The 25,572-nt window shown below is 40.7% G+C and overlaps 1 protein-coding gene and 1 long non-coding RNA gene across 3 annotated transcripts in view; one reads left to right on the top strand and one right to left on the bottom strand.

Annotated features, from left to right (window-relative positions):
* Positions 1 to 1,593, bottom strand: part of LOC146441386 (uncharacterized) — a 69,600-nt gene extending 68,007 nt beyond the window's left edge. The window contains exon 1 of the long non-coding RNA XR_014849880.1: positions 1,404 to 1,593. This is a non-coding gene — a long non-coding RNA (uncharacterized LOC146441386). The remainder of the gene's footprint in view (positions 1 to 1,403) is intronic.
* POU6F2 (POU class 6 homeobox 2) overlaps positions 1 to 25,572 on the top strand; it is a 293,372-nt gene that overhangs the window by 49,424 nt on the left and 218,376 nt on the right. The window lies entirely within an intron of this gene.

The following is a 25,572-nucleotide window of genomic DNA, read 5'->3' as shown; positions in this document are numbered from 1 at the left end:
TCTAATAGGACAGGATTTATTTGATAATTTTTTACCAGGTCTGTGAACCAGCTCAGGCCTGTTTCATTATCATCTCTTTTCAATAGAAGCATATAGGCTCATATCAACTGTGGTTGCTGTGTGTGTATCACTATCTTAGTGAAGTTGTTCCCCAGTATTTATATTCATTAAAGGTCAGATCCTGACATGCTGTAGTATATGGGGAGGGGAGAAAAGAGTGACTGCAAATAGAAATTCAGCTATGCTTGAATCTGTCCTAGCTTGCTTGTGTATCTTCCCTACTCAGAGTCTTCCTAGGTGCTCTAGGAGGCTTTCTTCCCTGTGGCTGGGGATGCTCTCCTGGCAGTCCACTTCTCAAGCATGAATGTGCAGAAAAGAAACACTAATAACAGGTGCTGTTAAAGATCCATAAATTGTTTTCCATCTGCTCTTAGATCCCAAACTGTGGAACGTGTAGGGATGCACGCAGGGAAGCTAACACAGGTGCTCAGTGCCAGGGAGTAAACCAAGTGTCCCCACACTGAGCAAAAACTCTATTTAAAAAATATTTAAACTGTAGCTCTTGTGCAGTCCATTGGAAGCATTCACAGTGGGATCCAGGAAATGAAAATGAATTCCCATAAATGAAGATAGAGGAGCCACTATATTTAAGGCATTATGGATGTGTTTTATCTTCCTACCTATCCTCCTGTAAGTACCAAGGATAGGTAGTAGCTTCTGCTAAAGTAATTATATTGATTTGCTCTGTGCTGCACACCTGGCTGTTTTCTGTACCACTATCTAAGCTGTTCTGGCAAGAATTGCCTGGTGCTTCAGAGCAAGCGTCATTGTGATAAAAAGTTCACATGTAAAGTTGTGAAAAGCAGGACTGCAGTTGGTGTGCATGAGAATAGTGTTTCTAAAGCATAAGTATTACAAACTGAAGTTTTGTTAATTTCAAAGATACACTGAAAAGGCTTGAGCGGCAAATTTGATATTAGTTGTACATTTTCAATGCACACAAAAGCTCTTTCCCCAAAGTTTGCACTAATATGCAAAGTGGCTGGGAGGAGCATGCACTTATGTAAAGCAAGTGTCTATTCAGGCTCTTGCACAATTCTTGAGTAATTCTGTATGCTTTGGGGCTAGTGCTTACATCAGTTGGCCGTGCATTGTTTCATGGGTAAGTGGAAGTGAACAAGCATGTATAAAAGTGTTTCTGAAGACACAATTCAACATTTTGCGTTACCATTCAACAGTTTTTCTTTTTAAACAGTGTCCTTGACTGTGGCATTTTCTCTTAGAAAACTCCTGCCCAACAAACAGCTCATTAAATCATTGATAAGACTGTTAAACAAACACTGGATAACACAAGATATCAGTCCCTGCCAAGCACATGCACATGCACAAAATGTTGCACTTACCAGTTTTCTGAATGCTTTTGTGGGTTTTCTTTTGAAGTGGAGCTGTTGTTCAGGACTAGAAGAATTAGTGGATGACCAACTAAACAAATAATGAAACCTGTAGCTATGAAATAAAATTTTTGCATGTTAAAAATCATCACCATATTTCTTAAGTGTATCTCACCCTCTCCCTCAAAAAGATTTTCACCAGCTCCTCTCTCAGAGGCAGTAACACACAGCAGTAAGCTAAAAAAGAAACAGGAGCTATTTTTGCAAATCCTTCTGTCATTTTATCCTTTGCTTGCTAAAAGCCAGGCTCTGATACCAGAATTTAAACCGTAAAACCCTGAGAAATGCAGATACTGAACTGTTCAGTTTTCCTAAGGAAGCTTAATATTAAACTCTGAATGGAGGAAAATATGTGCTGATATTAGTCAGGCAAAATGCAAATTGTGAATAATTTCGGTGAATGCTGGAATTACGTAATAATATTGCATTTCTGCTACATTTTTGTGTGTAGGAAGTCATATCACAATTTCTAGAATATGGGAAAGATGTTTTTTTGGTCGTGGCCAGTCCATGTTAAATATGTTCAATGCGATAGAGTATGGGTTTGAAGTGTGTAATCCAATACAGAAGTAACTTCAGAGAGCATCCTAGTCCCATAAATGTTTCAGAATATGTTAAAATAAAGTCAGTTAAAATTCAATAAAAACAAGTGACACCAGGCAGAGCTCTAAAAAGTTAGTCCATAGAAAGTAAAGGCTTAAAAGGTAGCTGGAACTGGTCTAACAAAACAAACTTTTTTAACATGGTTACAACTACTTCTCTGACTGGTTTTGAATAGATATTTCAGTTCCAACATGAATTAGAGTGAGACACATGACAGCCTAGAGACTGGCTGCCTCTCACCTGCAGTGAAGCTCAGGTGCTGGTATAAAATAATGGGATAATGGATTTTGTGGCTTTTTGAATGTATATATTTCTCAAGTCAGATGTCAGGAGGAGGAGGTTTTAGTACTGGTCTGTTTTATTCCTTTAATTGTGAAATAAATTGTGTGTAAAGGCAGAAGCAGCAAAGACTGGCTGCTTGTCAGTTTTCCAGAAAGACAAATTGGTTGAACTACTTGGTATACCATAAAATACACAGAATATATGGGGAAATCTGTTGCAACACAGGAAACATGATTAGTAGTGTTTTTTATTTACATGCTGTGATATTGGTTCTCTCATAACTTTCCAGTCAAACCTGCCTTTTCTTGGAAACAATTGTCATGTAAGTTCAGATAAGATCCAAATATGCTTGTTTAATGAGAAGTGTCAAATGACAGTGAATTCTGACAGAATATTTATAACTTATAAATGTAGTACTCTAAAATGATCAATGGTCATTTAGAAATAATTTTGTCATTTTTTACAGGAATGCTACTGTCCAAAGAGGGGACTTCTGAGATGCACATTAGCTGCTGCCAATGTTGCATATTTGGATCATAAGAAGCATGCTGGTTTGCATGAAACATGCTTGTTTACTTTTCTTTATTTTTCTATAAAGTAATTTTAATTGAAATAATGTTCATACATTTTAGACAAAGCAAAGGGCAAAAAGCACCATCAAAGTATCTCAAATTAATTGTCGTACCAATGTCACGTTGCATTACTTTAAATTTTTAAATAGAATCTTAAGCAATAAAATCAAACATAAGTAACGTGAAATGCTCAAACGTGTCTCAATCATGGAAACTCCTAGTTCAGACTGCATGATGGGGACAAAATGCCTGCAAGTTGATAGAGAGGGGTTTTGCTGTCAAGATATTATGAACTGTCAAGGGAAATTAAGGGAGGCTTGCCTAGGACTGTGGCAATATGTAACAACTCAGGAGAAGTGTTGTGATAACCCTTTCAGGCCCTGATCTGGACACCATGCAGCACCTTCAGATATGCTGGGATGACAGAGCTGAATCAAGCCCACACAAGGATTTGGCATATCTGGAGACTGTGTGTCTAGTAAAGCACAGTGACTGTACAGCTGAAGTATTTACAACTTTTAAAGACATTCCGTTCTTTGGGATGTGACCCTTCTCTCCTTGGGGAGAACTGGGATGGAGAGGATTCCAATGAAAACCTGGGGGTAGATGTTCCTCTCTGCTGTTCACTCATTTACTCATATAGGATAGAATTAGCTCCTATTGCCAGAAGAAATATTTATTTTATTAATTTAATAAAGATCATGTTTATATGGCCTGTATTCCTATGACACAAGACCTGATTTCTATCAAACCTAATTAAGGTAATTTACACCCAAACTCAACACATGGAAAATGCTATCTCGGTAGAATGGGAATATGTTATGCCTGTTTAACTCAGACCTACCCATGGTGCAAGGCAGGAAAGACTTTTATACTTTTGGATTATGTTTTTATGTCAAATGCAGCACAGAAATATAAACCACATTAACCCACTTATTTTTTATAATGATGTATTGCTGTAAGTCACAGTTTCAGCTGACAATCTTTACTCTCTATTGACCTGTTTTGTGAGATTTTGTAAACTACCTAATAAACCTTTGCTCTTGCTACTGTTGAGTTTAATACAGTTCATTACATTCACTGCTGAAATAAAAACTATTGTTTAGTAAATGAAAAATTGTTCAAAATGTCTTAACAATAAATACTTTGATATTTATTCACAAATATACTTTCATGTTATATGCTACTCAGCACAGAAAATTTGCTGATTTATCTCACAACTCACCTTTTAAAGCATGTATTTCTGAGACTGGATTTAATTTGTATGCTTCAAGAAATGTCAAATGCACAACTAAGAGGTAAAAAGCATATGTTGTGACAGTAACTTTGTCTGTAGAAACTCTGTTGGAGTCTAGGGCAGTGAGAGCTGCTTCAGGAAGTACTGAATGCAGTAGATGCTGTTATCCTACTTGTTTGTTGTCTCTGGAGCATAAATTGGCAATTTAGAACCTGGACTTTGTAAGCACTATTAGACATTTTGTTAGCCCAGACAGTGGCATGACTCTGCTGGTGATGGTCAGTCCAACGCACATCAGTGAAAGGTTCTGTCCACCACTCTGCTGGGTATTTGTTGAATGAGAAAAGCATCTACTGTGGATGAGTGGTCTCATGTTTGGAGTAGTGGTATGTGATGTCTGTGATGGTAGGAAGGTTGGTTGGAGTACAACAGTGGGGTACAGCTGTTAGTTTAGTATTGAGATGAGTTTTAGGCTTTCTGCTGGAATGTTCTGCTGCAGATAGGGTAGAAAGAACAATTTGTGAGGACAAGAGATCTGTCTCAGGACTATTCAGTGTCTGTCCTCCTTGTCAGGGAGCAGTGAGGCTTGCTGTTCCCTAACAGGAAGTGAGCCAGAAATGGAAGATGACCCCCACTGACGGGAAAGGGGTACAAAGGGGTCTGAAACCAGATCCAAGGCCTACCGAGGGCTCTCACATGGGAACATCTGGAAATGGGATCAAAGGCAGGACTAGAAACAAGCCTACAACATATGCACAAGAGTTTGGCTCAGAAGACAAGCTACCTACAGTTTAAATCCAAGGATCATCCAGGAAGCAGGGCAAGAGACAGGGATGGAGGTTGGTGTGACTGAAATGTAACTTCACTAAGGGTTGAATGCTAAGGACTCCCTGACCCATGGGCAGGGCACGTAGGAAAAGGCCCCAGATCATCAGATTCAGGGTGTTAAGACCTGTTGGTTCACTCATGCCTCTAAAAGCATCATATTCTCATTGGCAGCTAGAGCTGAACTCTGAAGTGCCTTTGTGACTCAGCAAAAAGCAACTTAAGAGGAGCCCTCTAATAAGGTGTATTGTGGAATAGGCAGGTAAGACACCAGTGTGACAAGTTTTATTGTTCTGCTCAGACCAGTGGTGCTCAACAGCTAGGTATACATTATGTTTATTCCAGCCAGGGATGATGCTATTTTCACAATTTGTGTGACCAAGATTTGAGGGAAGATGCTCTCTGAACTTCTCCATACTGATTGATTCTGTGAAGTTCGGTGTGTGGGGGAGTTTCTTCTCCCCACAATCTTAAGCAGTGGGGAAAGCCATCTTTTCAGATCCTCCTCCCTCTGCTTTATGAGATTGTGAAGACTGATTGCACTATGTGTGCTGGGACCTTTTATAAAAAACAGGTCTTATTGATGTAAATGAAGGATTCCTAGCTTTTGTAATTAACAGGGATTTACTCTGGCAAAACTTTCCAATGCTTATTTTCAACTAAATAAGAAAGAACTGTGGACAGGAAGTACACTTTCCCCCCCAAAATTTAATTATGATCTTTATACTCTGTGAGTTCTGCTTGGAGTTTTTTGGACGGTTGCTCCATCTTATTTCAGAAGAATATTTTCAATATACAGCTTTCAAATGTAGGTCCAACTCTCCAAAAATCTCTGATGGTGGTGGCTGTGGGACACCCCACTGCTACTTTTGATTACCTCTGTGCATTAAACCCAGGTCATCTTTTACAGCTCCTGTCCTTTTAAGCGTAGTAGTTAGGAAAACATGTTCCATTTGTAGCATGTACAGGTTGATACCACCTTGGTGATAACTGATTACAGTGAGTTAGTGGTGACTCTCAAAGAAATGAATTTTATGCCTAAGGAATATTAATATGAGATGCTCATGCATAAAAAAAGTTAGTTGAAATTTGCATAATACTTCCCGCACCTGCTTGAATTAACTGTTAGATTATTGTACCAGGCTGCCTCAGTTCAAACACTTCAGCTTTGCCGTTCTCAATGGATTAGTAAAAATAATTGTGTGGTTTGACAGAGGAATTTATATTGTGTTTGAGAGTCTTTGAGTAAACACCAGAGAGTGAAAAATACATTATAGACCTAGTGAGCCATGCTGTGGGAAATGTAAACTAAAGCAGTGATATATCTTTAGGAGCTGCTTCCCTTTTGCTACTTGTGAAACACCTCCCATATTAATCAATTGTGAATGAATAAGATCTGTGGTATGAACTGATGAACCAAAATTTATTAAACTGTAACTGTCATACAATATTTACAGAAGAATAAGGCAAATTACATTTGCCAGGGGTGAAGTTAAATTTGATCTCTGAGGACATGCCCAAAAGACAGCTTCTGACTCAAATGCTTATGTTTTTAAGAAGAGTGCACTGTGTTCTTTGTGCATTTCTTTACACGGCTTCTCTCACTTTGTAATGAGAGAGAAAAGTTTATTTATTAAGAAGGAGATAGTAAAGTGTTCTAGTCTCCTCAAGTACATATCTCCCTGGGCTTCTTCCTTCTGATTAAGAATGCAGTAGGCATTGATATCATAGGTGTTGACTGTTAGATTCCCACAGCTGCACTAAGTGTAACAGGAGTTGAAACAGAGTTATTATAACATATACACTCAGGGGTCATATGGAAGAGAGAACAAAATGAGATGGTACACTTAGTGTACTCTACATTTTCTACATTTAAAAAAAGAAAAACCAAAAGTATCACAGCTTGAAGGTCAAATCCAGGTAGTACTCAGAAGAGAATAACAGAGAAAACAGACTTGTGGCTGAAAATGCAACCATAAACTTATTAGCTGAGGTTATCACAGAATCACAGAATAGATGAGTTTGAAAGCAACTGCAGTGGATTATCTGGTCTAACCTCCCTTTTCAAACAGAATCATCCTAGAACACCTGGCACAGGATTATGTCCAGATGGTTCTTGATTATCTCCAGTGAGAGAGATTCCACAACTTCTCCAATGCTCAGTCACCCTCACAGTAAAGAATTTTTTCTTATATTCCGGTAGAATTTCCTTGCATCAGTCTTTGCGTGTTGCTTCTTGTCCTATTGCTTGGCACCACTGACGAGAGCCTGGCTCCATCTTCATGGCACTCCCCTTTAGATATTTATACACATTAATGAGGTGATCTCTCAGTTGTCTCTTCTCAAGGCTGAACAGGTCCAGTTCCCTCAGCCTTTCCTTGTAAGAGAGGCTCCAGAACCCCAATCATCTTTGTTGCCCTTCACTGAACCTGCTCCAGGAGCTCCATGTCACTCTTGTTCTGAGGAGCCCAGAACTGGGCACAGCACTCCCGATGTGGCCTCACCAGGGCTGAGTAGAGGTGCAGGATCACCTCCCTTACCTGCTGGCAATGCTCTTCCTAATGCACCCAAGGATACCATTGGCTTTCTTGGTCACAAGGGCTCACTGCTGGCTCATGGACAGCTTGTTGTCCACCAGGACCCACAGGTCCTTCTCTGCAGAGCTGCTTTCCAGCAGTTTGGCCCCCAGCCTGTACTGGTGCAGGGGTTATTCTTCCTCAGGTGCAGGACTCTGCATCTGTCTTTGTTGAACTTCAGACTTCTCTGCCCATCTCTCCAGCCTTGTTAAGGTCCTTCTGAATGTCAGCACAGCACTCTTGGGTATTGGCCACTCCTCCCAGCTTTGTGTCGTCAGTGAACTTGCTGAGGAGGGCCCTTCACCCAAGTCACTGATGAACAAGTGAAACAATACTGGACCCAATAATGAACCTTGGCAGACACCACTAGTGACAGGCCTCCAGCTAGACCCTGTGCTACTGATTACATCCCTCTGGGGTGTGTCCTTCAGACAGTTCTCAATACCCCTTGCTGTCCACTTATCCAGTCCACACTTCCTGAGTTTACCTATGAGGATATTGTGAGAGGCAGTGTCAAAAACCTCGTTGAAGTTCAGGTAGCCAATACACACTGCTCTCTCCTCCTCCATCCAGCTAGTTGTCTCATCACAGAAGGCCATCAGGTTAATCAAACATGATTTGCCTTTACTAAATCCATGCTGACTACTCCTGATGCCCATCTTCTGGATAGAAATGGCCTCCAGAATGAGGCACTCCATCACCTTTCCAGGAATTGAGTTGAGGCTGACTGGCTGGTAGTTCCCTGGGTCCTTTTTCTTGTCCTTTTTGAAGATTGAGGTGACATTTACTCTCTTCCAGTGCTCAGGCACCTCTTCCGATCTCCACAACATTTCAAAAGATGACCATTAATGTCCCTACTGTGGTGTTCACCAGCTTTCTCAGCACTTGTGGATGCATCCCACCTGGAGCCATGGACCTGCGGACATCAAATCTGCCTATGTGTTCTCTAACCCAATCCTTGAGTGAGGGAAAGTTTTCCTTCCAATATTCCTTGACCCTGGTCTCCTGAGTCAAAGATTCCTGAGGATTTGCTATGTCAGTGAAGATGGATGCAATGAAAGCATCCCGTTACTCTGCCTTCTCTGCATCCTTTTGTTACCAGGGTTCCCCCTCCATTTAGTAATGGCCCCACATTTTCCTTAGTTTTCCTTTTGTTATTGATGTATTTGAAGGAGCCCTTCTTGTCCTTGACATTCTTGGCCAGATTTAATTCCAGATGGGCTTTGACCTTCCTTGTCTCATTTCTACTTTCATTGACAACCTCTCTATATTCAGTCCAAGTAACCTGACCCTATTTCCATCTCCTGTGTATTTTCTCCTTGTGCTTAAGTATTGACAGGAGTTCTTTATTCATACATGAAGATATCTGTCCACTTTGCCCAACTTCTTGCTCATTGGGATGCATTGTTCTTGAGCCTGAACGATGTGATCCTTGAATATCAACCACCTCTTGGATTTCTCTTCCCTCAGGGCCTGTTCCTATTGATTCTTCCTAGAAGATCCCTAAAGAGGGTAAAATTAACTCTCCTGCAGTCCATGATTACAATCTTATTTGCTGCCCTGCTTCCTCCTTGCCTCCTTCTTTGATACTGAACTCCCCAATCTCATGGTCATTAGAGCCAAGTCTGCTCCCAGCCTTCACATTTCCAACAAGGCCTTCCCTGTTTGTTAGTATGAGGTCAGGTAGCACACCATTCCTTCTGGGGTTCTCACTACCTGTACTAGGAAATTGTTATCAGTACTTTCCAGGAAACTCCTGGGCTGTTTGTACTTCACTGTGTTGTTTCTCCAGCAGATGTCAGGGTAGTTAAAGTCCCCCATGGGAACTGGTGCCTGTGATTTTGAGACTGCTTCAAGCTGCCTGTAGGCATCACACAGTTTCTTCTGCTCAGGTGGCCTGTAGCAAACACACACAACAATGTCACCCTTACTAGTCTGCTGTTTTATCCCTACCCATAAGCTCTTGACTTGCTTGTCCTCCACCCCAAGGCAGAGCCTGATACATTCCAAATGTTGCCTCACATAGAGAGGTCTGCACTTTCCTGGTCTGTCTTTCCTACACTATGTAGCCCTTCAGGACTATCTCATCTTGAGGCAAAATGTTTTTTTTATCTCTTGTGCATATATACCATATGTATAGATGTATAGATGTATAGATGTATAGATGTATAGATATATAGATGTGTGTATATATGTATAGGTTTACCTGCTAATCATACTGAAAATCTCATTCCAAACCTCATACTGCAGTAGTTAGGAACCCTTCTAGCTAGAAACATTCATGTCCAGTTTGTATCCATCTGTTTTTTGTTCATTATCATCCCAAATTATCAGGGAAAAAAATTATACTTGCACTGAGTAATCACATCTTCCCTAGGTCCTTGCTTTTGAAATTTAAACAAGTATAGGTTTCCATAACTTTTTTTGAAAATAAGTACCTTGTTTTCTTGGGTTCTTGAGGCTGTCGTTTTTAGGGCTGGAAGGTGGACTTTACAGAATCATAGAATTCTAGAATAGTTTTGGTTGGAAGAGACTGTAAGAATCCTCTAGTTTCAACCCCCCTGCCAAGGGCAGGGACACCTTCCACTGGACCAGGTTGCTCAGAGCTTCATCCAGCCTGGCCTTGAACACCTCCAGAGATGGGGCATCCACAATTGCTCTGAGCAAACTGTTCCTGTGCTTCACTACCCTCAGTGAAAGAGTTTTTTTCCGAATATCTAATAAAAACCTACTCTTTTCTAGTTTGAATCCTTTCCCCCCTGTCCTGTCACTCCATGCTCTTATAAAAAGTCCTTCTCCATCTTTTTTGTAGGCTCCCTTCAGGTACTGGAAGGCAGCAATTAGGTGACCCCAAAGACTTCTCTTCTCCAGGCTGAACAATCCCAATTCTGTCAGCCTTTCCTCATAGGAGAGATGCTCCATCCATCTCACCAACTTGTTGGCCTCCTCTGGACTTGTTCCAACAGGTGGATGTCCTTTCTGTGCTGGGCACCCCAGAGCTGGACTCAGCACTGCAGGTGGGGTCTCACTAAAGGGGAGAAGAGGGGCAGAAACCTCTCCTTTGACCTGCTGGAGATGCTGCTTTTGATGGTTGGCTCTCTAGGCTGCAAGTGCACATTGCTGGCTCATGTCCAGCCTCTCATCCACCAGCACCCCCTATTCCTTCTCAGCAGGGCTGCTCTCGATCTGCTTAACCCCCAGAGTGTATTGATACCAGGGCTTGCTCCAACCTGGGTGCAGCACCTTGCACTTGATCTTATTAAACATCATGAGATTCCCATGGGTCCACTTGAGCTTGCCCAGGTCCCTCTGGAGGGCATCCCATCCTTCAGGTGTGACAACCACACTCAGCTTAGTATTGTGCCAAATTGGTGTTAAACTTGCTGAGGGTGCACTTGATCCCTTTGTCTATATCATTAATGGAGATATCAAGTAACACAGGCCCCAATACCCGCTGAAGATACCACTTGTCACTGATGTCCACTGGGACTCTGAGCTATTGACAACTATCTTTGTGACCATCCAACCAATTTCTTGTTCATCTAACAGTCCACTCATCAAACCCATCTCTCTCCAGTTCAGAGGAGAAGGATGTTGTGACAGTATCAAAGGCTTTACACAAGTCCAGGCAAATGATATCTGTAGCCCTTCCCTTGTCCACTGAGGTAGTCATGTCACTGGATTGGATAGGCAAGACTTGCCCTTGGTGAAGCTAGGCTGGCTGTCCCAAATCAGCTCCCTGTCCTCCACGTGCCTTAGCATGACTTCTAGGAGATCTGTTCCATGACCTTCCTAGGCACTGAGGTGAGGTTGACAGTTCAGTAATTCCCAGGGTCCTCCTTTCCACCTGTTTTAAAGATGGGTACAGTGTTTCCACTTCTTCAGTCACCTGAGACTTCATTTGACTACCATGACTCTTCAGATATCATGGAGAGTGGCTTGCCAGCTACATTAGCCAATTCTCTCAGGACTCTGGGATGCATCTCATGGGGCCCCATAGATTTGCATACATTCAGGTTCCTCAGGTGGTCATGAACCTGACCTTCTCGTACAGTAAGAGAGACTTTGCTCCCCCAGTCTCCATCCTGCTCTCCATCCTCTCAAGAGATGTGGGAAGAGAGAGGCAAAAAAGTTGTTGAGCACCTCAACTTTCTCTTCATCCATTGTTACCAGTTTTCTAGCATTGTTTATCAGAGGGTGTACACCCTCTTTAACCTTCACTTTCTGGTTAACATACCTGTAGAAGCCCCTCGTGCTATTATTTGCATCCATTTCCAGGTTCAGTTCCATCTTCACCTTGGGTCTTTCTCCTCCAATCACTACACAACCCTACTTTGTCTCTGTGCTCTCCCTGAGTCACCTGTCCTACCCTCAACTGTCCATACATTTGCTTCTTTCCCTTTAGTTTGACCAGCAGTCTCTTGCCTTCAGTGCCTGATTTCTTGCTCCTTGGGATTGCTAGCTCTTGCATTCTATGGAAGGATTCCTTAAAGGTCTGCCAGCTCTGTTCCACTCCCTTGTCCCTGAGGGCAGTCTCCCAGGGGATCCCTCTATCTCCCTGAAAGGCTGAAAGTTTGGGCCCAAAGGGCCCAAAGTCCCAAAGTTCAGGAGCCTAAATTTATGCCTTATCTGATCTCTATTCCTCAGGACTGTGAACTCCACCAGTGCATGATCACCGACGCCCAGGCTTCTTCAAATTTTGACATCCCCAATAAGCTCACTTGTGTCGGTGACCAATGGATCCAGCAACATTTCTCTTCTTGTAGGGCTTTCTATTATCTGGGTCCAGAAGTTATCCTCCATGCATTCTAGGAGTCTCCTGGATTGCCTACAGCTTGCTGTGCTACTTTTCCAGCAGATGTTCGGGTGATTGAAGTCCCCCAGGTGGATGAGAGCCTGTGAGTGCAATGCCTCCTGTAGCTGGAGCTAGAAGGCTCTATCAATAGGCTCCCCTTGACCAGGGGCCTGTAGTAGACACCAATTGCATAGTTCCCTTTGTTGTCTTGGTCTCTGATTCTTACCCACAGGCTTTTGACCTGCTTGTGGTTGGTCTTCAAAGGCAGCTCTTCCCACTCAATCGACCTCTTGTGGTGGATGCCTTCACCTCTCCTTTCTCTTCCGAACAGCCTGTAGCCATCCATAGCCACACTCAGTCATGACTGCGATGATCCTTGTGAGTCCCTTCCTACTCAGGATATTCTATTATTCTATGATGCCAGTCATGTGAGTTATCCTACCATGTCTCTAACTGCAATGAGATCAAAGCCCTGTGAGTGTACACAGATCTCTAGTTCCTCCTGTTTGCTCCCCATACTCTATATGTTGGTGTGCAAGCATCTTTAGATTAAGTCAATATCCAAGTGGGGATGAGAACAACTGCCCCATGGTCTTGTCTTGTGATCATGTCTTTGGATGTTTGTTCTTGCTGGGGGTATCCCTTTTTGAGCCTTCTTTTGCTATTTGGGAACTATTTGCAACAGTTCTCCCCATACAATCCCTTGTCTTTGTCAAGCCTGGCAATGTCCACATCTCTCTTCAAATCTATTTTAAAGCTCCCTCAAAAAGCCCTGCTAATCCCTGAGCGAAGATTCTTCACTCCCTTTGAGACAGGTGGACCCTGTTTGTTGCCAGTGGGCTCTCTCATATAAACCGATACACGATCAAAAGCCCCAAAATTCTGCTGGTAACACCAGACTCTAAGCCAATTGTTCATCTGCATGGTTTTCCTGTTTCTTGTCCCAACATACCCTGCAACTGGCAGGACAGAATAGAATGCATCTTGTGCTCCAAATCCTTTGACCACTTGTTCCAAGGTCTGGAGGTCCCTCTTGATCATCCACAGCCTTCTTGTTGGGACTTCATTAGTAACCACTTGGAAAACCAGTAGTGGGTAATAATCAGTGGGTGGTACCAGGCAGGGAAGTTTCTTGGTGATGTCTCTGACCCAGGTCACAGGGAGGCAGCACTGGTGGGTCAGGTTCAGTAAGCATATGGGGCCCTCCATTCCTTTTAAAAGGGAGTCACCAGTGACTACCACCCCTCTTTTTTTCTTATTTGAGGGGGTTGTGATGGGGGGAGTAGGCTATGAAAAAAGCATTTTCAATTTTAAAACAGTTGATTTTTTTTCTTGAATTTTATTTGTATTTACTTGCTACTATGCTCAATCTGAATCACTCTGGACTTGCACCAGTATTTTAGATTTTAGAAATGTGAACCTTTTCTCATTTGTAGTACATCCTATTTCTAAATTTTGAAGTTCTTTTTAAAAAATAAGCTTCAGAACGTCATTGAGTATCATTTTACTTTATATAGTTAGAGACATCGACCTTGAAGGCCAAGATTTTAGAATATTAGAAATTTTCACCTGTCACTTATGTTCATACTCCTGTTGCCTGAGTATGAGATTTAATTACTCTGCTTATTGTTATCATACTCTACAAACAATTCTCCTAGTATTACATGAGGGTGCTCTCTAATTAAACTACATGCAAACCATTTTGGTGACTTTGGGAGATATCGCAATCATCACAGAGAGCAGGCAAGATTGAAAAATTATGTGTCTGGAAGTTCTCTGCTCTGACTCATTAGATTATAGTTACTTACTTCTTTATGCTGTTAATGAACTTGGTACTTTTGGAATATGTACCAGAAGCAGAATGGATTCATCAAATATCAATGGTTTTCATTGTGGTTCCTGTGTCCGCATGTGCTCATCAATTAAAGGCAACTCTCTATCATTGATGTAGTTGATAATTGTATTAGCTTGAAAACAAACCAGTGGGTTTATAAGTCAGGATTATAATTTAATAGGAAAATTAAAAATAAATTCAATACAAGAAAAATAAACAACTGACAGAGTCAGATACAACCTGACACCCTGTCAGTCAGGGTGGTGGTAGCAGTCCAAGTGAAGTAGTTAGGCTGAAGCCGCGATCCTGTGGAAGGTCTGGTCTCCACCTGAAGGTCCAGCGGTAGCTCTTGTCCTCTGGGAATCCAGTCGACAGGGCTGATTTGTGCAGTTCCAAAGCCAGGTTATATCCAGGTGGGAATGCTTGGCTCCTCCCTCCTGGGCAGAGTATCTCACAATAGCATAAGTCCATGAGTCATGTGGTGGGCTCTTGATGGCCCATCACCTGTTATCAGGGGTGAGTCATAGCAGGAGATAACAACCAGTGCCCCACAGCTTGTGGAGGTGGTATCAGAATAAATACATCTATACTGCAACCTACGACAATAATTTTTTGGTGTGCTGCAGTAGAAACATGCTATGGTAATAAGGTATCATCTTTTAATACAGAGGCTTATTTACTGTAGCTGTATGTTTCCAATCTCTCTCAAAACCTTAAAAAATCAACCAAAACACCCCCAAACAAACAAACAAACAAAAAATCACACCCAAACCCACAAACATCACCCTCATCCCTCTCCAATCCAAATCAGCATTGTTTTCCAGTTTTTCAAGATGCAGGGTACCTCACTAGAAAAATGTGGTCCATGATGTCAGGGCAGCCTGTTGAAGCAGCTGGTACCAGGAGTTAGAAATTTGGGGTTGTTAACCCCTGACAGATACCTAGTGATCAAGGCAGCAGGAGAGGAAAAGTTCTATGACTAGTGCACTCCGCAGTACCAATCCTAGTGAAATGATAGACTTAGGAAGTTACAGCTTCTGGAGCAAGAGTAGATTTGTTTAGATAAGTTTTATGTGGGATACTTCTCTCACGTCTGAGGAAGATCCTCTGTAGTCAGTGTTGTCTTCAGTCCAGGAAGCATGTGCAGTTCTGAGCCTCGAACAGTGAATGCAGTGTTGGGCCAGAGCAGCACAGCTCATGAGCTTTAACCCACAAACTTGGTAAATATTTATCAAGTAACTCTGCACTATTCTGAGCTTCTTACGAGTCAATGGTGTGTAGGAAGGTGATGTATTTTGTTTTTTTTCAGACAGGGTAGACCATGCTGATATGTGGTTCTTGGTTCCAGCCAAATTCCGTGTCACCATCTGACCTTTGTGTAGACCTCAGCTGGCAGATGGAGCCAGAGGCTAGCATGCAATTGTGCCTGGATCTTGTGTTTCTGAAAGTAGTAGCTTTTGGCTCCCAGCTTCCCACTGAGCACGAATGCAGGAGAACTGGACCCTGTGGTTCCCTCTGTCCTGGTGGGTTCTGTACACTATACACTGATAACCCCTCTGGCAAAGTTACAATGCACTAAAGATTAGTCCTTGATGAACCTCCAAGTGTTTGTGGAGTTTGTGGACTTGATCCTGAGATCAAAATTCTGACTGGTCTTCTGTGATACCTACAGGTATTCAGCCATGTGCTGCTGGGGCCAAGTCCTGATACCATGTGCTACAGAGCTGTTATAACTGGCTGAGCTTAAGGAAACTCATTGTGTTTAGCCTTCAGTGGGTCTTCAAAAAGCCTCATGCTGCAAAGTGTGCACAGTTACTATTTTAATAAATTCTTTTCTGATTTAAGAGTAGGGGTTGGTAAATTAATTATTAGATTATGTTGCCTTCTTAAAAGAATGAGATTGTTTAATAAAAGTCTACTTTCCAGTTGCCTTTGCAGCACCTGAAATTTACCTTCCTATGAGAGTGGTGTTATGAAAATGTACAGTGAGACAGAGTGAGATACTATAGCAGTTTTATGGCTATGTAAACAAACCTCCTTTGTCAGAATTCAGTCATCTTTAACAGCTAGGAGGTGATGCTTCTAGTGATGGTGATCACCTTCCAGGTGATAGTACGTACTTGTCCATGTCACAGTAATTTAAAGAGAAGTCACAGCTCATCCTTCTTTTTCTAAGAGTTACAATGAATGTATTTGACTGTAAGCATTTAGCATTTACCCTTCATGAGTCAGTGGATGGGTTAGTCTTAAAGCATCTTTAGGGAGAGATTATTCTAATAAAGCCTCTGTACATACAATATACTGTACTAGTATTTCATGCTTCTTTTTAAAAAAAATAAACCAAGCAGCAGGCTACACTTCCTAATCGGCTGTGTTTCAGACATAGCATCCCCATATGCTGGGGAGGATGTGGACTTTCAGACAGAATAGATTAATGGCAATATTTCATTTAAATCCTTTTTGGGGAACTAGATATCCTTAACAGGCTAACAGGAATGCACTTTGATTATTGTTTAGAGTCAGTGTTCTAGGAGCATCTTAAAAGCAACCTTTTTTATATCCCCTTTTATTGTTGCATTCTTGATTAATGTCCATTTCATTAATTCATTAGTTGTGTTTTACCTTAAAATTTGCAAGCCATGCAACCATAAAATGAGATCTTAATTTAGTGGTTTTTAGGAAAATGAGTCAGTCATATTTTACAGACGCATTTTACGTATTTTATATTACAGACATACATTTTCATGTAGGCTGCACATTTTTCTTGTCTGATTTACATCTGCAACACTCACTGTGCTCAGTAGCTCACAGTTTTCAAAAGTAGTTCAGGACAGGGCCTAAGAAACATCACCTTTAGTTAAAAGTGCAAAGGGATTTCAGTTGACAGCATAAATATGAGGGCAACTTTTGCTTATCATATTTCTTTGCTCTGTCATTAGAAAGAAAAGCATCCTTTCTTCCCTATGTTAAGAAACTAATGGAAAATCTACATGTAAAATTCTGTGCTTTAACATTTGAAAATACTGTGGTAAGCACAGAGGAAGAGCTTAGGGATTTTTCCTTGACTTTCAATACTTACTACTAAAACTGCCATGTTTTTAGGAGCATTTGGCCTCCTATTAGTGTTTTTGTCAGTGAATAACAGGTATGAGCTTCTATAAAATATTAAAAAGTGAAAGACCTTAACCTCTCCTAGATATAAAGCAAACCTTTAATCTAAACAGTGAATAAAGCAATGCACTGGCATCTGTCTACCTAAGGTTTGTGAATCTCCATGGCCTCAACTAGGGGATGTGGAATTGGCTCACTTTGAGATAATCTTTGACTCTCAGTGATGATACTGAAATTATAACAGAACCAGCAAGCATTTTTCAATTTTTTTATTTTTGGCTCTTCCTTGGAAGTACAGCAGAGTTCAGACTCCTGATCCAGAACTTGGACCATGCAGGTTCAACCAGGGAGGAAGCCATATTATCTAAGGTAAAACAGCAAGTTCTTAATATGGACAAGATGTAAGCTAGTAATTAGCATACAATGCTCTAATTTTTAACTTGGGAAAAATCATGATTTCACTTGAATGCAAAGTAAAGTTCCAGAGACGGCAGCAATCAGGTAACTAGAAATTAGTATAAAGAGTGGTTTTGGCAGAGGAGTGAATGTATGACCTCCTGGATTTTGGCAGTTGTTTTGGTGAAGAGAATTAATTTGTGACAGATAAGAGAGAAAAAGGATGGTGCCTCAAAGAAGGTCTTTCTGAAGGATTCAAGAATGGACAGTTCAAACTGCAGCTTCTCACTTTTCATACCTCTTGTGACACTGGTGGGTACAGCCCAAATTTTACAGGTATTGAAATATTGCCCTTGTGGGCATGGCAAGATCTCAGCTGGTTTTTTTTTTTTGGGAGTGCCTTAGGTCCAAGTTATTCAAGTGTGAGAGCTATGTATTTAAACACCTGTAAAAATCTGGTCCATGTGATTTAAAATGCTATCTTTCATTCATTTCCACTATTGAAGGCACTATGGTAGTCACTTTGAAAACAGCTATGGAACAAGGGACTCTCAAAATAGCTGAGGAGGATCAAATAAAAGATAAGGGACATAAGTTAAGGCAGTCTGATGTGTTTATATGGACTTTCTCCTAAGAGTTTCCAAGCACCTTAACTTAATGCTAGACTCCAAGCACCTAAAAAATGTGCCTTACCTTTGCTTCATCCAGGTTTCCTCCGTATAAAGTAGGGATAATAGCTTGGCCCTGTCTCACAGTGATAAAAACAGTAAAAGATTGTGAGATTTTTCCAGTACCATAGTAATAGGGGTTATAAAAACATCTTAGATAGTTGAAAGGTAAGTTGAGCTGGCAAAGCAGAGGTCACAAGCAACTAGAGATGAGATGTAGAAGAGGGCAAAGTTGTGCAAGGCCTGGAAGGCCTGGTAATAACTTTATATACTGTATTATGTCTAGGAGGGAGACTTTCAGCTTTCACTGACCTTTATTTTGAGCTTTTTTCTTCTCTATTTTATTTGCAGTTACATGTACTGACATTTGTACAATTTCACATTTGTCAAAGACAGAAATCTGACAATTTTCACGTTCAGACTTTGTTTTAAATTGTGAGTGTGGGTGCATGTATGAAATTAGTTATCCCATTAACTACTATGACACACAATTAGAACTTGCAGCATGGATACGAAATTATTCTTGTTATAGTAAGGGGTGTGGACATACATGTATATGATCTGAGTAGCAAATTTAGCTAAGATATGTCCTGAAATGTTTTTTATGTTGTAAGAACTGGAAGAAACTCATATAGCTAGGCTTGCCTCATATTTTCCAGTGTGTTTGCAGAAATGTATGATTTTTTTAAGCTCCAGTCTTAAGTTTTTAACTTCAGACTAAAATTTGTTGTGTTAAATGATTCCTGAGGGTATGTTTTGCATGCAACAGTGATGACCCAGCCACTTCCTGAACTAGCATTAGGGAAATACTTGTTGCCCAACGTTGTTAGTTTATTTATGCTTTGTCTTGCATATACTGGAACAAAATTTGGCAGGGCGCTGTTCTCTCAAAGCCTCCAAATTTGGCTCTTCTATCACTATTCAGAAATCACCATATTCACACTCAGCCTTGTTAATCACTGGCAGCTAAATTACTGGAGGAGTCCAGCTAATACCTGCTTGTGAGACTCATGTCAGGTGTACCAAAATTGAACAGGACACTGCTCATCTGTGATTCTGGATCTGGTCTCTTGCAAAACAGTTCTGTGTCTAGAGAACAAGTTCAGAGAGGGATATGGGTTGAGATACCAGGTCACTGGAAGCCAAAAGCAACAGAATAAGAAATGCACAGTAACAGCAGCAATATTAATTACAAGAGTATAAAAAAGAGAAGGTGCTTTACACACAAAAACATATCCACCACCTTGACTTAGTTCTGTGTGGCCACTGAGACAAAGACAAGATGGCAGGTGCTCCAAGCAGTGCTCTGCCTGTCCCCAAGCCTGAGACCATGGAAAAAAAATGATGGACACACTCCCAAAAGCTGGATTGTCAGTGTTGTGCCATGCTGTGACTTTGTTCCCCTTGGCTGCTTTCCTCACTGGCACTGCTGCTGTTGAGTGCTCCACTCCGCTGGGGCTTGGTTACCTATGGCAGCACTGCTTTTGACCTCTCCTCTCCTCTCCTCTCGACTCAGCTGTGTTCTCTACCCAGAGCCACACTCTCCCGAGGATCAAGAAGGGATGGGCAGCAGCAAGAGAAGCAGGGTCCATGCAGCTGGCCCCAGGAACCTCTCAGTAGAATAGAGGGAAACAAAAATGGGGCACTTCTGGGATGCACTGACCTTCCCTTTCTCCAGAAGTCATCAGTACTATGGAATAGCAGCCTAGCCAGGCCCACACAGCTCTAAGCTGAGCCCCTTCCCTGATCCCAGGACACCACTGAAGAAAATCGCTTCTTCCCTCAGTTGAGAAGATACTCTGGGGAATAATTAATTTCAAAATCCACTAGAAAAATGTATCTTGTGCACATGGTAGTGACTGGCTGCTCAGGGTATCCCTGTTGGCTTCTCACTTGATCTGCATGTGTAAGAAGTCCCAGTCTCACTGCAGGCCCCTTTGGGAGCCATGGCTGTGCTGCGTGATTTCACCTCCACTACCTTAGTCTATTTTGGTTGGGTTTTTGTGTTAGGATATTAAAATACCAGCTTTGATCACTTCAAGGTTGTGAGACAGCACCCCTGTGAACCAGACAAACTTAATATTAGTAAGTCCTTATTTCCATTTTCTTGACTACATTCTCATTTTTCTTTTGACCTGGTGATCTGAGTGAGATTGTGGCTCTTCATTTTGCTTGAGCACATGAAACACTAAGCATATTTTCATGAGATGTATGAAGAAGGAAAATCACCTTAGCCCCAGGGTTGTCTGTAAATTTCATCATTTCGTCTCCTGCAGTCAGTAGTCATCTTTAGAAAAGCCTGTACTTTGGATAAACAGATGGCCTGATCCTGGTCCTGATGGAAGAGGGGGATTTTCCATTACTGAGACACATACAGGGGTCAGGCCTAGAAGCATCTGAACTAAGAGGCTGAAGAAAATTTTCTTTCAGACCCTTTCATAATTTTAAAGGTGTTCACTTAGTGATTCACTTCTTACTTGCCTCATTTTGACACTGAATTATCTGGCTAAAAACCAACCTTGGGAAAGACCCTTCCAAAGGTGATCCTGCTAGAGGCTGTCCGCTTCTTTAGTAGTGTACAGCCCTCTCCCTGCCAGGGAAGAAGGTTGTGTATTGAAGATATTTGCCTCTCAGCACCTTGCAGCATTTCACCTAATATGCCTCATCTTGCAAGCGTGTCAGATATCTCACTGTCATGAGGGATGTGTGCAGGATTAGCCCCACCTTTTGCACTTTAAAACCAGTTCTCTACCAATGAAAAAAATTTGTGCATGTATGTGTAAGTGTGTATATATATGCAATATTTATATATACACACATACATTTGCATATATACACATACATAAAGTATATATGTCTAATATATATGTAGGTGTATAATATATGCATATATACATACATACACACACAGAAACTAGGTATGTATTGGCTGTCATCTATTTTACATTAGAAGCAACAGTTTTCTGTTTAGCATGGAACTTTCAAAGAATGTATATTGACTACATGTATATATGCATACTTGGATACATAGATACGGATGCATGCACACAAATATACCCATCATCTACAGTGCATTAAAAAGCAAGACATTTTGGTTTGTTCTCCTGATTGAACTTGTTAAAAATGTGTGTTAGTATTTCAGTTCCTGTATTGCAGACGAGAGCGGTGCAGAGACATTCAATCCAAAGTTGCTTGGTATTTTTAAGCTGAAATTAGATTCATTGCTTTGATTATTCCATTGTGGGTCTCAAGTTATATTTTAGTGTACTTCACCCTTTTCTCCTTTATTATTTATAACCCACACTCTTTGAGCAATGACCAGGACTAATCTGTAACCTTCTGTCCTTCTGCCTGATTTGTTCTCTTTTGAAACACAAAGATTGAAGCAAATATTCTCAGACTCTGTTAAAATATAGATAGATAGCTGGATAGATATTTCTCCCATATGTCTTATACAGAAATAAGACTTAATGGAGGTTTTGCTTTTCTAATTCAGTCTCAGTGGACCTACTTCAAAGGAAAATAGTAAAGTACTGGGAAATACATGTTAGGTATTCATTGTATTACAATGTATCTACTGCACATGCACCTACGTAGGTGCTTTATAGGCCTCCACCAAATCACTTGTGTGGCCCTCTTGATTGTTAGATTAATGCATCCTTGTTTTGTGGGGTTTTCCTCCCTTCAACGTTTTTTTGTTTCCCCTGCAATGTTAGCTGCACCTAAATAAAGAAATTAAATAGTAATTCATTTGTGCTCACTCTGCATCACAAAGAAGTGGGGCATAAAACAGCATTAGCAGTGAATCCCCCGAGGACCAAATAACCTCACAGGGGGCTGGTCCTCTGAATGGTCTCTGTCAGTCCCTAGCAGCTAATGACTGAAACAGGATCCATTGCCACTGGGAGCTTTTAATTTCCTTAGATTGTACAGATTGCCCTGATCCAACGCAAAGTGACAGCTACCATTTTGGTACAGCTCATTAACAGCTTGTGCAAAAGCCAGCATTCACCGTGTCTTCACATATGCTATACTGCCGTGATCTGTGTTCATGCAAGCTAGAATTCAGCCTTTGGAGAAGTTCTAAAATAAAATAGTTGCAGGCATAATAAATGCAGTGTCTTAGATACCTGGGGAAAACAGACAGTATGTTTAAACTTACCTTAGGGCAGAATGATTCATATCCATACTTCAGAATAACTTGAGAAAACTCAGGGATTTATTTGCTTAGTGAAAGCCCAGCAATAATTTATTCAAGAGCACGGAGCACACAAACAGGCAATTTTTCCAGGAAATTTAGGAAATATTAGGATTGCTAATAGGAGAAGAATAAAAAGGTGACAATTCAAGAAAATAATTGGAAAATTAAGGGAAAGTTCTCAAATTCCCTAAGGCACATGGAACAACAGAACAGTTATGTCTGTCTGTTAAGCACAGCCAACAAAACTAGAATAACTAGTTGTGTTATGCTGGTTTTGTGTTTGTGTATTTTTGTACGCACTAGTAAATTATAGCCAGCTGTGGTATCTTCAAAATCAGCGGGAAAAGTCTTGCTTTAATTCGTACAGGAATATTTATTTTTCCAGCATGGTTTAGCAGTTCTGAAAACAACCTTCTTTTTTTTTTTCTTTTTTTTCCTTTATTTTTTCTTTTTTTTTAAACAATTCTTGTTAGAAAAACAAGTCCCCTGAAAAAGAGAGAAAAGCTTGGATTTTCCATTTGCAGATGGAGCATTTCTGTTGAATAGGAGATTAGTAGAATAGGTCCAGAGCATACTGGTGTTTCTCATCACTCAAAAATTTGAGAGGGGCAAGAACTAGAACTGTCCAGGTGTGGTCAAGTAATTCTAACATAATTGAAGAACCTAGAGAGGTGTCCCAAATCAGCATCCATGTCAATGTCTGTGCTGTGATGAGTTTGTGGGAACATATCTGTGGTGCTTCCATATCACCATCTTGCATCTGAGCATATCAGGGTAAGTTCAAAAACTGTAACAAAAGTGTACCATTACAGTAGACTCAGAGGCCATCTCTGAGTAATTCATAATGGAGATTTTTATCCACCATCATTCAGCTCAGTGAAACTGAAAGTATTCAGTACTTTCCATGGTTATAATGAAGAGGCTTTCTTAGAACTGAGAGTATAAAATATTCTGTGGGTATTTGCTGAAGGCAGAATGACAAGTTTGGGAAGTCCAAAGGGAAACAGGTCACCCTTCAGTATAAAGTCCTGATTCTGAATGATACAAAATGATACCTCAGAGGGGGAGTGTTAAGTATGCCTTTCTCAGTAAAGGCAGCCAAGTTGCAAGTAGTTGTCATTTAAGTTCTTTCAGTAGTTTAGCTTCTGACTATTTGTGAGTCTGATTGGAGTGCAATTGCCATGGGAAGTTTTTATTAGTGCATGAAGGAAATAGCATCAGATATGGGTAACATAATGAGAAAAACTGTGATACATTTATGTTTAGAGTTTGCAGTCTAAGTGCATGAGTTAATGAAAAGCTGTATTATGTGATACAATTATTTTAAGGTGCAAGCTTCCAATTTGGTGAGCTTTTTGAATTCTTTTTTTCCCCTTTTAATATGGAAGCTGAGATGACTGCAAATCCTGGGTCTGTAAAGTAGATGAGTTGAAACTATGTAGCTGACAGCTTAGCAGCATAAGAGTTGGGTGACTTGTGGAAAAAAGTAGTGAAGCTCTCTAATATCCTACAGGACTTGTAGCAGGCAGAGAGACAAACTCAGAATCTTGTGGTTTTAGGGCAGTATGGAATGGGATTGCTGAGAATGTATTGAAGTGTGTGTGAGGGGTTCTCCTATTTACATAGCAAATATGTGGTTTAGTGTTCAATAAAAAGAGCCAATATATTGCCAGTATAACAATGTATTTTAGAAAGAAACTATATTTGAAAACGTTTAAAACATTATGCAAAACACCTTGTTTCTATCTGCAGTGCTCCTTTGACACGTCTTATTCCTCACTAATTTTTCTAAGATTATGAAACATATCAACATGGAAAAAGAATACACATATGTACATTTAATAAATAATGAAAGCATTGTTTATAAAACAAAAGTGGATATAGGTCCATGATAACATGCTTAGGGAAACAGATAGGATTATATATAATCATATAAATTATCACATAGTGAAAAGATGATTGACTATATATAAACCAGAGTCATCAGTAACAGTGTGTTTTAAAAATAATTTTGCATATAATGCGTATATAATTTCATTAAATGTGTGTGTATCAGAAATATGTTAAGATGGAATGATAGAAGGTAAATATTGGTACATTCAATGGCCAGCAGGTATGGTGGATCTTCATTAATCCGAACACTTTGAAGGGCTGTATGTTAGTAAAAGTATGTGTTTCTAAAGGGAGTACTCTGCTAGTATGAGTACGTAGACTTGGATTAAGTTTTGCCACAAAGAATTAGTGTCTTCACATTGTAAAAATGTCACACTAAACATAATACTCTCTGGAAACAGCAGTGGGTGGAATTGAGGATTGGCTCAACATTAGCTGAGCTCCAGAGTAACCAGCATCTTCTCTAGATAACAACTTGACACCAATGGCTTATTGGGACTCCTTACTTTGAGAAGGTGTCCTTATTGCAGTCTCTGACCTCTTGCCATGGAGCTTCTGCATCCTAATAGCAAGTTGCCTCAGGGCTTGCCTGAGTGTGGGATTATGCATGTCCCACTTATAGCACAGCTTTGGAAAGTCTCTCTAGCTGAAGTGGTGCAAAGGGCCAAATTAATCCTTTGGGTGGAGGCTATTCAGCATTATTCAGCTATATTCACCAATCAGCAAAGGAGAAAAATTTCAATTAAATTTACATAAGCCAGTTAAATGAGTTATGATTAAAGAATCTAGAATTACGTATGTGTGCAGAGGGCATTTGTATGCACTTTAAAATGCAGTTAGCATCACATATACTCCCAACTCATCACATGTTCGTTCAATCAGGCACATCTGTAGAAGTAGGAGAAGCCCAACAGCACTGTATTTTGTGATATACTTAATCACAATTTTCCACTGTTTTGTTGGAAAAACTCAGTTTTACACAGCTGTATGGTGTTTATACAGTACATTGTGCTCAAGGGTAAGGCAAGAAAGCACTCAGCCACATCTTGCATCTCTGACTGAATGCATAGGCAGCCTGAGTACTTAGGCTCTAAATGGCATGTTTTATTGTCTGTTTGGGACCCTCAG

The sequence above is a fragment of the Lichenostomus cassidix genome, chromosome 2, assembly GCF_008360975.1.
Source record: "Lichenostomus cassidix isolate B80296 chromosome 2, HeHo_3.0, whole genome shotgun sequence".
Lineage (NCBI taxonomy): Eukaryota > Metazoa > Chordata > Aves > Passeriformes > Meliphagidae > Lichenostomus > Lichenostomus cassidix.
Note: the sequence above shows the minus strand (reverse complement) of the source record. Positions and strands in the feature narration are given on the sequence as shown.